We start from the raw sequence: 16,767 nt of genomic DNA, 5'->3' as shown, positions 1-16,767 counted from the left end.
AGGGGGATACACCTGCAAAAACACCTACAACAAATACTATGTTCTCTTTTTTCAAATCTCAGCTATCCAAACTCAACAAACAGATCGAGATAGAAGAGGAGACAGACCAAGAATCTATGCAAAAATTGGAGGATAACAACCCTCTCACTAAAGCTGACTTGAGAACCCTGGTCTCCAAAAAAGACATTGCTGACAATTTTGAAAAATTGTGGGAGAAGATAGATTCAATCCACACTTTGGTGACCTCCAGTCTATCTGAAATCAAATCAGACCTGACAGACCTGGGAAACAGAATTGATGTATTAGAGGACCAAAAAGACCCAATGGTAGAGAATGTTGACGAAATTTCCCAAACAGTCGCTTCACAGCAGCAACTCCTGCTAGAGGTTGAAGACAAGCTCGAAGATCTGGAGAACAGGAGCAGGAGAAATAACATAAGACTAAAGGGAGTTCCAGAAGATGTAACCAACAAAGAACTACTGGTCTATATTTCCCAACTCTTCATTCAAATAACGGGGCAATCACCAGATTATGCATTCCACGTTGAAAGAGCCCATAGGGCTTTAAAAGCTAAATCAAAAAATGGTTTCCCCCCACGAGATGTGATAATAAAGCTGACTTTCTTTCCCAGATAAGGAGAAGATACTCCAAGCCTCCAGGAAGAACCCCACTTTCAAATTTCAGGGGAATGTGATTCAGTTCTACCAAGATCTGCAGAGAAGGAGCTCATTGAGACCCCTGACCACCATACTTTTTTTCCCTTTATTTTTATCCAGTTGTGTACAATATTACAAAAAAAAAGAAAAAGAGCACGCTCTTTATCATTTACGCCACGCAGGGCTGAATGTCACATAAATAACAATTAAACAATTGATTAATATAGTTACATATTTGTGGCAGTTTACAAGAGCTATGTATTTATACACAGTACTGGGTTTTTCATCATTTTATCCTCAAACCAAGCATACTACCTCAAATACAAAACATGACATAACAAAAAAAAAAAAAAAAACCCTAAAAATAAATAAATAAATAACGCCTAGATTTAGAGTTCTGCGGTAGCCGTCAAAAGCAGCATTAAGGGTTCCTAACGCTGCTTTTTCCTGCCCGCTGGTATTTAGAGTCGTGTAGGTAAGAGTCTTGGCTGAAGTGAGCAGTAGACCCTCTACCAACAAGACTCCAGCCGCAGAAAAAAGTCAGTAGTTAAGAGCTTTCTGGGCTAACGCCGGTTTACAAAGCTCTTAACTACTGTGCTCTAAAGTACACTAACACCCATAAACTACCTATGTACCCCTAAACCGAGGTCACCCCACATCGCCGCCACTATAATAAATATTTCTTTCATGTAATTAGCAAGAGTCCATGAGCTAGTGACGTATGGGATATACATTCCTACCAGGAGGGGCAAAGTTTCCCAAACCTCAAAATGCCTATAAATACACCCCTCACCACACCCACAAATCAGTTTTACAAACTTTGCCTCCTATGGAGGTGGTGAAGTAAGTTTGTGCTAGATTCTACGTTGATATGCGCTCCGCAGCAGGTTGGAGCCCGGTTTTCCTCTCAGCGTGCAGTGAATGTCAGAGGGATGTGAGGAGAGTATTGCCTATTTGAATGCAGTGATCTCCTTCTACGGGGTCTATTTCATAGGTTCTCTGTTATCGGTCGTAGAGATTCATCTCTTACCTCCCTTTTCAGATCGACGATATACTCTTATATATAACATTTCCTCTACTGATTCTCATTTCAGTACTGGTTTGGCTTTCTACTACATGTAGATGAGTGTCCTGGGGTAAGTAAGTCTTATTTTCTGTGACACTCTAAGCTATGGTTGGGCACTTTTATATAAAGTTCTAAATATATGTATTCAAACATTTATTTGCCTTGACTCAGGATGTTCAACGTTCCTTATTTCAGACAGTCAGTTTCATATTTGGGATAATGCATATGAATAAATCATTTTTTTCTTACCTTTAAAATTTGACTTTTCACTGTGGGCTGTTAGGCTCGCGGGGGCTGAAAATGCTTCATTTTATTGCGTCATTCTTGGCGGAGACTTTTTTGGCGCAAAAATGTTTTTTCTGTTTCCGGCGTCATACGTGTCGCCGGAAGTTGCGTCATTTTTGACGTTCTTTTGCGCCAAAAGTGTCGGCGTTCCGGATGTGGCGTCATTTTTGTCGCCAAAAGCATTTAGGCGCCAAATAATGTGGGCGTCTTTTTTGGCGCTAAAAAAAATCTGGGCGTCACTATTGTCTCCACATTATTTAAGTCTCATTATTTTGTGCTTCTGGTTGCTAGAAGCTTATTCACTGGCATTTTTTTCCCATTCCTGAAACTGTCATTTAAGGAATTTGATCAATTTTCCTTTATATGTTGTTTTTTCTATTACATATTGCAAGATGTCCCACGTTGAAGCTGAGTCAGAAGATACTTCTGGAAAATCGCTGCCTGGTGCTGGAGCTACCAAAGCTAAGTGTATCTGCTGTAAACTTTTGGTATCTGTTCCTCCAGCTGTTTGTACTGTTTGTCATGACAAACTTGCTAATGCAGATAATATTTCCTTTAGTACTGTTACATTACCTGTTGCTGTTCCGTCAACATCTTATATTCAGAGTGTTCCTGATAACATAAGAGATTTTGTTTCTAAATCCATTAAGAAGGCTATGTCTGTTATTCCTCCTTCTAGTAAACGTAAAAAGTCTTTTAAAGCTTCTCATTTTTCAGATGAATTTTTAAATGAACATCATCATTCTGATACTGATATTTGTTCTTCTGATTCAGAGGATTCTGTCTCAGAGGTTGATGCTGATAAATCTTCATATTTATTTAAAATGGAATTTATTCGTTCTTTACTTAAAGAAGTCCTAATTGCATTAGAAATTGAGGATTCTAGTCCTCTTGATACTAAATCTAAACGTTTAGATAAGGTTTTTAAATCTCCTGTAGTTATTCCAGAAGTGTTTCCTGTCCCTGGTGCTATTTCTGAAGTAATTTCCAGGGAATGGAATAATTTGGGTAATTCTTTTACTCCTTCTAAACGTTTTAAGCAATTATATCCTGTGCCATCTGACAGATTAGAATTTTGGGACAAAATCCCTAAGGTTGATGGGGCTGTCTCTACTCTTGCTAAGCGTACTACTATTCCTACGGCAGATGGTACTTCCTTTAAGGATCCTTTAGATAGGAAAATTGAATCCTTTCTAAGAAAAGCTTACTTGTGTTCAGGTAATCTTCTTAGACCTGCTATATCTTTAGCGGATGTTGCTGCAGCTTCAACTTTTTGGTTAGAAGCTTTAGCGCAACAAGTAACAGATCATAATTCTCATAGCATTATTATTCTTCTACAACATGCTAATAATTTTATTTGTGATGCCATCTTTGATATCATTAGAGTTGATGTCAGGTATATGTCTCTAGCTATCTTAGCTAGAAGAGCTTTATGGCTTAAAACTTGGAATGCTGATATGTCTTCTAAGTCTACTCTGCTTTCCCTTTCTTTCCAGGGTAATAAATTATTTGGTTTGCAGTTGGATTCTATTATCTCAACTGTTACTGGAGGGAAAGGAACTTTTTTACCACAGGATAAAAAATCTAAAGGTAAATTTAGGTCTAATAATCGTTTTCGTTCCTTTCGTCACAACAAGGAACAAAAGCCTGATCCTTCATCTTCAGGAGTGGTATCAGTTTGGAAACCATCTCCAGTCTGGAATAAATCCAAGCCTTTTAGAAAACCAAAGCCAGCTCCCAAGTCCACATGAAGGTGCGGCCCTCATTCCAGCTCAGCTGGTAGGGGGCAGATTACGTTTTTTCAAAGAAATTTGGTTCAATTCCGTTCACAATCTCTGGATTCAGAACATTGTTTCAGAAGGGTACAGAATTGGCTTCAAGATAAGGCCTCCTGCAAAGAGATTTTTTCTTTCCCGTGTCCCAGTAAACCTAGCGAAGGCTCAAGCATTTCTGAAATGTGTTTCAGATCTAGAGTTGGCTGGAGTAATTATGCCAGTTCCAGTTCTGGAACAGGGGCTGGGGTTTTATTCAAATCTCTTCATTGTACCAAAGAAGGAGAATTCCTTCAGACCAGTTCTGGATCTAAAAATATTGAATCGTTATGTAAGGATACCAACATTCAAGATGGTAACTATAAGGACTATCCTGCCTTTTGTTCAGCAAGAGCATTATATGTCCACAATAGATTTACAGGATGCATATCTGCATATTCCGATTCATCCAGATCACTTTCAGTTTCTGAGATTCTCTTTCCTAGACAAGCATTACCAGTTTGTGGCTCTACCGTTTGGCCTAGCTACAGCTCCAAGAATTTTTACAAAGGTTCTCGGTGCCCTTCTGTCTGTAATCAGAGAACAGGGTATTGTGGTATTTCCTTATTTGGACGATATCTTGGTACTTGCTCAGTCTTCACATTTAGCAGAATCTCATACGAATCGACTTGTGTTGTTTCTTCAAGATCATGGTTGGAGGATCAATTTACCAAAAAGTTCATTGATTCCTCAGACAAGGGTAACCTTTTTAGGTTTCCAGATAGATTCAGTGTCCATGACTCTGTCACTAACGGACAAGAGACGTCTAAAGTTGATATCAGCTTGTCGAAACCTTCAGTCACAATCATTATGACTGCAGCATCGGACGCGATCCCCTTTGCTCGTTTTCACATGCGACCTCTTCAGCTCTGTATGCTGAACCAGTGGTGCAGGGATTACACAAAGATATCTCAATTAATATCTTTAACACCGATTGTACGACACTCTCTGATGTGGTGGACAGATCACCATCGTTTAGTTCAGGGGGCTTCTTTTGTTCTTCCGACCTGGACTGTAATTTCAACAGATGCAAGTCTGACAGGTTGGGGAGCTGTTTGGGGGTCTCTGACAGCACAAGGGGTTTGGGAATCTCAGGAGGTGAGATTACCGATCAATATTTTGGAACTCTGTGCAATTTTCAGAGCTCTTCAGTCATGGCCTCTTCTAAAGAGAGAATCGTTCATTTGTTTTCAGACAGACAATGTCACAACTGTGGCATACATCAATCATCAAGGAGGGACTCACAGTCCTCTGGCTATGAAGGAAGTATCTCGAATTCTGGTATGGGCGGAATCCAGCTCCTGTCTAGTTTCTGCGGTTCATATCCCAGGTATAGACAATTGGGAAGCGGATTATCTCAGCCGCCAAACGTTACATCCGGGCGAATGGTCTCTTCACCCAGAGGTATTTCTTCAGATTGTTCAAATGTGGGGACTTCCAGAAATAGATCTGATGGTCTCTCATCTAAACAAGAAACTTCCCAGGTATCTGTCCAGATCCAGGGATCCTCAAGCGGAAGCAGTGGATGCATTGTCACTTCCTTGGAAGTATCATCCTGCCTATATTTTTCCGCCTCTAGTTTTTCTTCCAAGAGTAATCTCCAAGATTCTGAAGGAATGCTCGTTTGTTCTGCTGGTAGCTCCAGCATGGCCTCACAGGTTTTGGTATGCGGATCTTGTCCGGATGGCCTCTTGCCAACCGTGGACTCTTCCGTTAAGACCAGACCTTTTGTCGCAAGGTCCTTTTTTCCATCAGGATCTCAAATCCTTAAATTTAAAGGTATGGAGATTGAACGATTGATTCTTAGTCAAAGAGGTTTCTCTGACTCTGTGATTAATACTATGTTACAGGCTCGTAAATCTGTATCTAGGGAGATATATTATAGAGTCTGGAAGACTTATATTTCTTGGTGTCTTTCTCATCATTTTTCCTGGCATTCTTTTAGAATTCCGAGAATTTTACAGTTTCTTCAGGATGGTTTGGATAAAGGTTTGACTGCAAGTTCCTTGAAAGGACAAATCTCTGCTCTTTCTGTTCTTTTTCACAGAAAGATTGCTAATCTTCCTGATATTCATTGTTTTGTACAAGCTTTGGTTCGTATAAAACCTGTCATTAAGTCAATTTCTCCTCCTTGGAGTTTGAATTTGGTTCTGGGGGCTCTTCAAGCTCCTCCGTTTGAACCTATGCATCCATTGGACATCAAATTACTTTCTTGGAAAGTTTTGTTCATTTTGGCCATCTCTTCTGCCAGACGAGTTTCTGAATTATCTGCTCTTTCTTGTGAGTCTCCTTTTCTGATTTTTCATCAGGATAAGGCGGTGTTGCCTAAGGTTGTGAATTCTAACAACATTAGTAGAGAAATTGTGGTTCCTTCATTGTGTCCTAATCCTAAGAATTCTAAGGAGAGATCATTGCATTCTTTGGATGTAGTTAGAGCTTTGAAATATTATGTTGAAGCTACTAAGAATTTCCGAAAGACTTTTAGTCTATTTGTTATCTTTTCCGGTTCTAGGAAAGGTCAGAAGGCCTCTGCCATTTCTTCGGCATCTTGGTTGAAATCTTTAATTCATCATGCTTATGTCGAGTCGGGTAAAACTCTGCCTCAAAGGATTACAGCTCATTCTACTAGGTCAGTTTCTACTTCCTGGGCGTTTAGGAATGATGCTTCGGTTGATCAGATTTGCAAAGCAGCAACTTGGTCTTCTTTGCATACTTTTACTAAATTCTACCATTTTGATGTGTTTTCTTCTTCTGAAGCTGTTTTTGGTAGAAAAGTACTTCAGGCAGCTGTTTCAGTTTGAATCTTCTGCTTATAATTTCAGTTTTTTTCATTTAATCTTTATTTTGGGTGTGGATTATTTTTCAGCGGAATTGGCTGTCTTTATTTTATCCCTCCCTCTCTAGTGACTCTTGCGGGGAAAGATCCACATCTTGGGTAGTCATTATCCCATACGTCACTAGCTCATGGACTCTTGCTAATTACATGAAAGAAAACATAATTTATGTAAGAACTTACCTGATAAATTCATTTCTTTCATATTAGCAAGAGTCCATGAGGCCCACCCTTTTTTGTGGTGGTTATGATTTTTTTGTATAAAGCACAATTATTCCAATTCCTTATTTTTTATGCTTTCGCACTTTTTTCTTATCACCCCACTTCTTGGCTATTCGTTAAACTGATTTGTGGGTGTGGTGAGGGGTGTATTTATAGGCATTTTGAGGTTTGGGAAACTTTGCCCCTCCTGGTAGGAATGTATATCCCATACGTCACTAGCTCATGGACTCATGGATGCTAATATGAAAGAAATGAATTTATCAGGTAAGTTCTTACATAAATTATGTTTTTTAACCCCTAATCTGCCGACTGCACATCGCCGCCACTTACATTATCCCTATGAACCCCTATTCTGCTGCCCCTAACATCGCCGACACCTATATTATATTTATTAACCCATAATCTGCCCCCCCAATGTCACCGCTACCTTACCTACACTTATTAACCCCTAAACTGCCGACCGGACCTTGTTGCTACTATAATAAATGTATTAACCCCTAAAGCTAAGTCTAACCCTAACCCTAACGCCCCCTAAGTTAAATATAATTTTTAATCTAACGAAATAAATTAAATCTTATTAACTAAAGTATTCCTATTTAAAACTAAATACTTACCTGTAAAATAAACCCTAAAATAGCTACAATATAACGAATAATTATATTGTAGCTATTTTAAGATTTATATTTATTTTAGTATTTATTTTAACTAGGTACAATAGCTATTAAATAGTTATTTACTATTTAATAGCTACCTAGTTAAAATAATTACAAAATTACCTGTAAAATATATCCTAACCTAAGTTACAATTAACCCTAACACTACACTAGCAATAAATTAATTAAATAAATTACCTACAATTAAATAAACTTAACTAAATTACAAAAAAAACAAACACTAAATTACAAAAAATAAAAAAAGATTACAAGAATTTTAAGCTAATTACACCTACTCTAAGCCCCCAAATAATATATCAAAGCCCCCCCAAAATAAAAAAAAATTCCCTACCCTAATCTAAATTACAAAAGTTAACAGCTCTATTACCAGCCCTTAAAAGGGCTTTTTGCGGGGCATGCCCCAAAGTAATCAGCTCTTTTGCCTGTAAAAAAAAACACAATACCACCCCCCAACATTAAAACCCACCACCCACATACCCCTACTCTAACCCAAACCCCCCTTAAATAAACCTAACACTACCCCCCTGAAGATCTCCCTACCTTGAGTCGTCTTCACCCAACCGGGCCGGAGTCTTCATCCGATGGGGCAGAACAGGACATCCAGACCGGCAGAAGCGGAGCCATCTTCTTCCAGCCAACGCGGATCCATCCTTCTTCCCCGACGCCTACTAGCCGAATAAAGGTTCCTTTAAATGACATCATCCAAGATGGCGTCCCTCGAATTCCGATTGGCTGATAGGATTCTATCAGCTAATCGGAATTAAGGTAGGAAAAATCTGATTGGCTGATTGAATCCGTTCCGATCAGCCAATAGAATGCAAGCACAATTTTTTCCAGCCCAAACTGCTCCATTGTTTCCTATGGGGGAATCGTGCACGAATACGTTTTTTTAGCTAGCCGCTACCGTAAGCAACGCTGGTATTAAGGGTTGAAGTGGCGGTAAATTCTGCTCAACGCTCCCTTTTTGGAGCCTAACACAGCCCTTCAGAGACCAGCGTTGTTTAGAAGCAGCGCTAGAAAAAAAAGATGCATAGCTAACGCACCCCTTCGGCCGCAAAAGTCTAAATCTAGGTGTAAGGAAACAAGAAATTCAATATAAATGGCGATTTCCCTTTGCTCTAATCATCACAAAGCACTCTAAGTTGATCAACATCAGAAACCCAGAGGATATAGCGGAAGTGTGTAAAATCTTGGGTTTGGAAGCCCCTGTTCTCCCGGTCCCTGGTCCTCCCTCTTTACAAAAGCCCAGCATGATACAGTCTTTGAACCAGACGAGATGGCAGAAGGTTAATCGAAAAAGGCAAAAGACAAAGCTGATAAGGGAACAGGAACTTGGATAATATATTCGTCTGTTCCGGAGGTACAGAGGTGGGAGATATGTGATCCACTAGAGCACCCGAGAGGTGCGAGAGGACACTAACTTCAAAACTTGAAGGAGTAACCCCCTTTTGGGGGTCTCTCCTCTTTTTTTTCTTCTTCTAGATCTCTCTAGAACCCCTGAGAGGTTTTCAAGTTATTGTTGTTTATAAATGCTTATGTATTAACCTTGAGGGGGTTGCGGAGCAACCTTCATCATATTATAGAGAATATTGTGGGATGGGTACCCACTCCCCACTTTGGAGAGTTGAATAATTAACATTCAACCTCTACATTATAAGCTGTTAAATTATTGTTGTCTCTACGTTAGGGATCTGTTATATGTTTACTTATTGTTGAATATTTGTGTGTCCCCATTTTTTTTTTCCTTCTCAGTGACTCCATCCAGATTCAAACCCACATAGCCAGGAATATCTTGTGGAAGCATTCATTAAGAGGTTAGATATTCTGTCTGAGGCATTCTACAGAGAGCAGTAAGTCAAGATAGTGTATCTAAATATGTCTACTAGAATAAAACTGATATCCCACAATGTTAGAAGCTTAAACACAGACATTAAGCAGAGAGTTGCAATGGCTCAGTACAGAACCCTGAACGCCAATATGCTTTTCCTACAAGAAACCCACCTAGAATCAATACCGAAATATTGGTCGAAACAATTTAATTCGCATTATCACGCGACAGCGACCACCAAAAAGAGAGGGGTCTCCATATTAATTCACTCCTCTGTCTGATTTACCCATGATGACACTGTGGTGGATCCAGAGGGGAGATATCTGATAGTTAGAGGATGGATACTAGATTCAGAAGTCACTTTATGTAATATATACGCCCCCAATGAAAACCAGCACACATTCTTTATGCATATATCCCACTTACTAACACAGTGGTCACAATCCAAAACTATCCTAGCAGGGGACTTCAATATAGCTATGGCCTCGATTAAACCAAGTAACAACAGACCCCTAACCAACAAGAACCTCAGACATAATTGAATTGTTAAATCTATACAAGATACATTTGCACCCCACTCCCTACTAGATACGTGGTACACACTGTACGGTACGACAACCGACACCACATTTTATTCTGCGGCAAACAACTCTTATGTAAGATTTGATTATATATTTATAAAAGCCAGGTACTTCAACCACTACTACATAGCTCAAACATACATTCTTGTGTGTGGTCAGACCACTCCATAGTCTTACTGGATTTAGAGGGACTAAGAGATACACAAAGAAGCAGATCATGGACATATGACCCAATTCTTTTAAAAAATATACTAGTACATGATAATACACTTTGTTCACTTTTGAAATATTGGACAATCAATACAGATTCCACATCAAATCCGTTATGTATATGGGCCACCCACAAAGCAGTAATTAGAGGACTATTAATTCAGGAGAAAACTAAACTAAACAGAAAGGGCAGGAATTATATTGAACAACTACACAAGGAAATAGATACCTTAGAAAGACAACAAACTGACTAAACGAAATGCGACTTTACACACCTTACAAGACAAAAAGTACACACTGGCATCAATTCTTAACTCTCAAGCAGCAAGGGCAGCCCACAGACTTAGATTGCGGTATTTTATTTATGCAAACAAACCAGATAGATTTGTGGCTCATAAAATTAGAGAGAGATGCAGGGCATCAGCGATCCCTTTGATAGAGACAGAGCAGGGACACCTGACATCCCACCCGCAAGAAATAGTTGACACCTTCGCAGAATTTTACGGTAAAATATACGATGGGAAGAAAGTGATACATAATACAGAGACAGACTCCCGGACTATAGACTTCTTAGATGATTGTCCGTTGGCTTCACTAACAAAAGAACAAAGAGACTCTCTAAATGCCCCAATATCCAACCTAGAGATTCTGGGAGCTGAAACCGGGTAAAGCAGCGGGCCCTGATGGTTTCCCAGGGGAATACTACAAACTATTTAGAAACACGTTGGTCCCCCACTTGACCACATTTTGCAATTTTATATTAGAAGGCAAACCCATCCCCCCAGACTTGCTACAAGCTAAGATAGTTGTAATCCCTAAACCTGAGAAAGACCATAAGAAATGCCAAAATTATCGCCCCATATCATTGATCAACCAAGATCTAAAAAATGTCTCCAAAATTTTGGCTATTCGCCTCAAATCAATCATGCCCAGTTTGGTCAATCCTGATCAGATGGGGTTTATAAAAGACAGGGAAGCCCCAGACAATATTAGAAGGATGACAAACCTCATTCATTACTTAGATGAAACAAGGACGCCTTCTCTGCTCCTCTCATTGGATGCAGAGAAGGCGTTCGACAGAATAGATTGGAGGTATATGTATACAACCTTGCATATAATGGGATTTGAGGATTCTTTCATGACAGCAATACAGGCAATTTACTCGAAACCTCAGGCCCAAGTGACTTTAGGAGGTTATAAATCCAATATTTTCCCTATACTAAATGGCACTAGACAGGGCTGTCCCCTCTTGCCACTGCTGTTCGCTCTATGTATTGAGCCTTTAGCTGCTAAAATCAGAAGTCACCCAGATATCTCCGGAATTAAAATAGTCAAGTCGGAGTACAAACTAGCCCTCTTTGTGGACGACATTTTGTTAACGATTACCAAACCGCTTATATCCCTCCCTAACTTGTACGCACTGCTAAACAACTTCTCTTCTATATCGGGATACAGGATAAATACAGATAAGTGTGAAGTGCTCCCTTTAGCGATCCCCCAACACTCCCAAAAGATCTTGGAAGTAAACTTTGATTTTGAATGGGTAAAACAATCTCTCAGGTACTTGGGAATAAATCTTACAGCACAAACACAGCTCCTATATAAGCATAATTACGTCCCACTCTTTAACTAAATGAGAAAAGATATTCTCAAATGGAAAAAATATAGCTTCTCCTGGCTGGGGAGACTGGCGTCGGTGAAGAAAATGAACATCCTCCGGCGTATCTTATATCTTTTTAGTGCACTGCCCATTAAAATTATTAAACCAGATATAGAAAAATTGCAGCTGGAGCTCCTGGCTTACATTAGAGGATCAAAATCTGCTAGAATTGCAAAACCGATAATCCATAAACACAAGACTCTGGGGGGGTCGGGGCACCAAATTTAATGGAATATTACAGGGCGGCTAGTTTATCACAAGACTCTATGCTCTTGAAGAGGGGGTGGGGGGGAAGCTATCTGGGTCTCCTTGGAGGCGGATTTGGGGGAAAGTGAAGACAGAGACTCAATACTGTGGGATGCACAGATACTACACGTTAACAAAGCTTCTCCCAACACACATACATCAGACCTGACAATAAACATATGGATGTCAGCTGCGAAAAGAAAATACCTTATTCCAGGACACTGCCTTTTAACACCAATTAGATACCTCCTACATGACGACTCATGCATTCAAATAAAAAAATGGGAAAATAAGGGGTTGTATAGGGTGGCAGATATTATGGAAAATGGGAAATTAATCTCATACTCACAGACACAAACTAAAATACAACCGAACAAGTTACATTGGTATCTTTACCTCCAACTAGGATCGGCCCTGCAGAAATTTATTAAAAAGTCCCCAAGCAAGGTGGCCATGGTCCTGGAGAGGAGTGGTAGTAGCCCCACACTGAACATAGTTAGAGAGACACAGGAATGGGAGACAATGTTTCAAACAGAAGACAAGGGGCTTGTAAGTGCAGACTTAAGGGAAAACACAATGAAGACTATATTTCAGTGGTAACTGACCCCAGTTAGAACCTCCCACATGTACCCACGCGGAAAAAACTTATGTTATCGGGGATGTGGGGAAACGGGCTCCTATACGCATATGTGGTTGGAATGTAGGGAGGTGCGAGGTATATGGAGGTCTCTATCTGCCCTCATTGGTCACCTACTTGACGAGGACATGGATCTCACTATACAGCAAGCTTTATTACATGAACACATTGACAAATTCCACAGACACCTCAACACATTCATCAGAATTCTGTGCACAGTTACAAGAATCTGTATTGCGAGGTATTGGAAAGTGGAGACACCACCCTGGCTAGAGATATATAACAAGATCCAATACACCTATACAATGTATGAGTCTGCAGCTGACATATTAAATAATAGGGATTCGTTTAATCAAACCTGGTACTATTGGATAAATACGATAGCTTAGTTCAGGAGAGTGCCCTTGACATGACACTACGGATATTGCATTGGGACAGGTTTCAAGAGAGGAATGGATTACTTAAAAACAAATGGATGTCACTGAGTTTGGAGATACTACGCCCGTTTTTTTTTTTGTTTGTTTGTTTGTTTTCTTTTTCTTCCCCTTGTTTGCACTTATAAGGTAAATGATCAAAGTAAAATTTTAAATTGAAAAGGATTTGGATGTCATTTTGGACAATAGTTTATGATGATATAATGAGTTGAATCTCCTTTTTCTTCTTTTGTATTCACGTACTTTACCAAAGAGTATTGAGATATATATCAGGCTGTATTTAACCTAAAAAGTATGTGAAAATCTGTTTTTGTTCTTTCTCAATAAAAATATTTAAACATAAAAATAGAAGACATTTAAATACCATGAAAAACATAAGCTTGCAGTCCTAACCTGAATCTTTTTTGAGCTCTATTCTGGGTATCATTTTTTTCTCCTCAGACTTGCAAAAGAACACCACTGAGCCTTTAGCTGGCATAAAGGGTATGTTATAGGTATGCATCTCGCAAGTGCTCTTATGGTATCTGACAAGTGCTCTTACAAGCATATAGCTAGCATGAAGAGGGTACAGAGGGTTATGTGTCCATAAAGGGATCTGATTTAATCATATCATTGACATAATAGGGGTGCATATAGGAAGTCTAAATTCATCTCTTTTTTTTTTTTTTTTTTGCTTAGTCTAATGCAAGCATATAGCTTACCAAGATGGTGGTGGCTCATGCATTTTGTCAGATATCTACTGTAAGAACATGTTAACAGAGGTCTAAACAAAGGTGTACATTTAGGTTGCATCTGGCACTGTTTAGGCTGGAAATAATAAGCATAGGAACCTTGTAATTTGGAATACATGATCATGTAGGTTAATGAGTTGGTGTGCTTAATTATTTATGTTAATTAGTATTGCTGTTTTTCCCCCAAGAATGGAAACGCTAGTTATATTTTTCATGTCTATATGTGCATTAAGACATCAGTTTTGTCATGTGCTTAGCAGACACAGGCTTTTTAAAGGGACATTACAGCCAAAACTGGAATTCACATGTATGAATAAAAGCATTTTTGTAATATATATGTAATAGCAAACATTATTCTAATAAAAGCTATAGCTGTTTTAAATGTGTATTTAAGTATGCTCCAGCATTTTTAACAGAGCCCTTGCTCAGAGAGACTGGGGTCCTTTTACCATCTGGTAATGACTCAATTTGTTAATTGCTGACATGAAATAACCCCTATTGGCTCTTGGAGCAGCTTCAGTATTTAAAATGAATGTAAAGTTAAATGAATGAGTACCTGTTTTTTAAAAATACTATTAAAAACAGGGGCACTTTCATTCATTAAACTTTACATTGCAGCGTTTTTTTAAATACTTACTTTTTTCCTTCGGAAACCCAGACCAGTGATATTCCACCCGCAGCTCCTCTGTACTTACCACAGCAATGACGAAACCAGCTTTCTTCTATCGTTGCGTGGCCTCACGAGATGGACGCTTCAGGGTACACATCATGATTGGAGGAAGCCGGTTTTGTCATTGCTGAGGTAAGTAAAGAGGAGCTGCGTATGGAGGATCGCCGGTCCAGGTTTGCTAAAGAAAAAGGTAAGTATTTAAAAACAATGCTGCAATGTAAAGTTTAATGAATGAAAGTGCCCCTCTTTTTATAGTATTTTTAAAAACCAGGCACTGGTTCATGAAAGTTTACATTCACTTTAAATGCTGGTGCACTGAGAATATCTAGCTATGCTTCACATGCATATGCAAAGAAAAGTTTTAACATTCAAACAGTGATAACTTTCACTAGAAGCATTGTTGCTAATACAGGTATATTGCAAATATGTTTATATTCAAAGATGTAATTAATCTATGTGCATTTAAAATTTGACTGAAATGACCCTTTAACAAAGCCACACCGCTTAGAGATAAACAAACTTTGCTAGGTAAAAAATATGAGCTGTATAGATTGTGATCTAAACCCTTGTGTCAATTTATTTTTTAATCAAAAAAATAATTCATTCTTAAAGCCATAGAATTCTCAAAGTGTAAAGTGTTTCTGAAATTACAAGCCTGGTAGATTTCCAAACACAAGTACCCTGTGACTTGTATTTCCTCTAGCTGTGAAAACTACATTTTAAATATCCTGTGCACAACCTAGCAGGATTTTGCTTAATTAACCCTGGAATTATTGCTTGCTTTAAAGGGACGTGAAACACAAAATTCAGACACAGCATACAATTTTAAACAACTTTCCAATTTACTTCCAAAATTGTTTCACTCTCTTGGTATCTTTTTTTGAAGGTGCAACAATGCACTATTGACAGCTAGCTGAACATATCCGCTAAGAATGATCTATGTGCCGCCACCAATCAGCAGCTAGGTCCCAGTAGTGCTTTGTCGTACCTCAGCTTACCTAGGTATACTTTTCAACAAAAGATTCCAAGAAAATAAAGTAAATTAGATAAAGAAGTCAATTGGATAGTTGTTTGAAATTGCATGCTTTGTCATGAAGGAACAAAAATGTAGTTTTACGTCCCTTTAACCTCTGTTCTAGCCAAGTATAGTCTGTCACATAGGGGTTGTGTCAATGATTTTTGGGTTCACTTTCAGAAACCAACCATACCTTTGTTTACCTACTCTCTATAATAAACAAAATAATAACCTGGTGAGTATATCATAACATATGCACTCTGTAATGATTCAATAAAACACAGGTTAATGGGGCTGACAAATATTTACTTGTATGGTGTTGTTTGTTTGCATGTAACCTGTGAGAATGGGTATAAAACCATATTGTACCTAATTTAATGCACATGTAATCTTTGCTAGTCTGACTTTTCACTGTTTTAAGCCAGTTGCTATGTTGTGTTTTTTTATGAAGAATAAAGTCACAAAGTTTTTTTATCAATTTGCCAGTTTTCCTTGGATCTATTTGCATATTACGGCATAGGTGAGTGCCGTATGGATTGGAAGAAGAAAAACTTACTTACAATGCCCGTGGAGGTTCCTGGGCATTTCCCACAGTAATTGCACAGCGGACCGCATAGACCGGTGACACCTATACCTACAACGTATCCATCAGATCCGAGAAGAGCGAAGTGAGCGACAGCACTGTTCTCACACACTACAGGTGGAGAGTCACATAATCGGAGAGTCGGATGATGTCAGACGCCGAGAAGCAGTTGTGAGTAGTGGAAGCAGAGCGGTGGTTATCGGTGTATTGGATCCGATAAGCCATTGGGGTGAGCCGCAGCAGAGTTTGGTGCTGTTGAGTTATAAACTCGCCAAAGGGGATTCCTAAGGATACGGGACAAGTTTGAGGACAGCACCGGGAAGGAGGACAGAGTGTGTCACTGAGAGCGGTAAGGCTATTATCTCTATTCAAATACTTTCATCTTTGGTTTTTCACTGTTATATTTAGATTTTAGCATTCACATGATATGTGTATTATCTGTCATATTAAAATCTAACTATGTTTTATTGTATGTTTAAAATAAAAATGCATACACCTTTGATAATTCCTCATTAAAGGGACATGAAAACACCATTTCTTTCATGTAATTAGCAAGAGTCCATGAGCTAGTGATGTATGGGATATACATTCCTACCAGGAGGGGCAAAGTTTCCCAAACCTCAAA

At 38.9% G+C, this 16,767-nt stretch overlaps 1 long non-coding RNA gene across 1 annotated transcript in view; it reads left to right on the top strand.

Moving 5' to 3' along the window:
• The window catches only part of LOC128655467 (uncharacterized), a 93,684-nt gene extending 77,202 nt beyond the window's left edge, over positions 1–16,482 (top strand). The window contains exon 3 of the long non-coding RNA XR_008401813.1: positions 16,046–16,482. This is a non-coding gene — a long non-coding RNA (uncharacterized LOC128655467). The remainder of the gene's footprint in view (positions 1–16,045) is intronic.
• The last annotated feature ends 285 nt before the right edge of the window (positions 16,483–16,767 follow it).

Source organism: Bombina bombina, chromosome 4 (genome assembly GCF_027579735.1).
Source record: "Bombina bombina isolate aBomBom1 chromosome 4, aBomBom1.pri, whole genome shotgun sequence".
Lineage (NCBI taxonomy): Eukaryota > Metazoa > Chordata > Amphibia > Anura > Bombinatoridae > Bombina > Bombina bombina.
The sequence above is the reverse complement of the archived record's forward strand: the minus strand, read 5'-3'. Positions and strand labels throughout refer to the sequence as shown.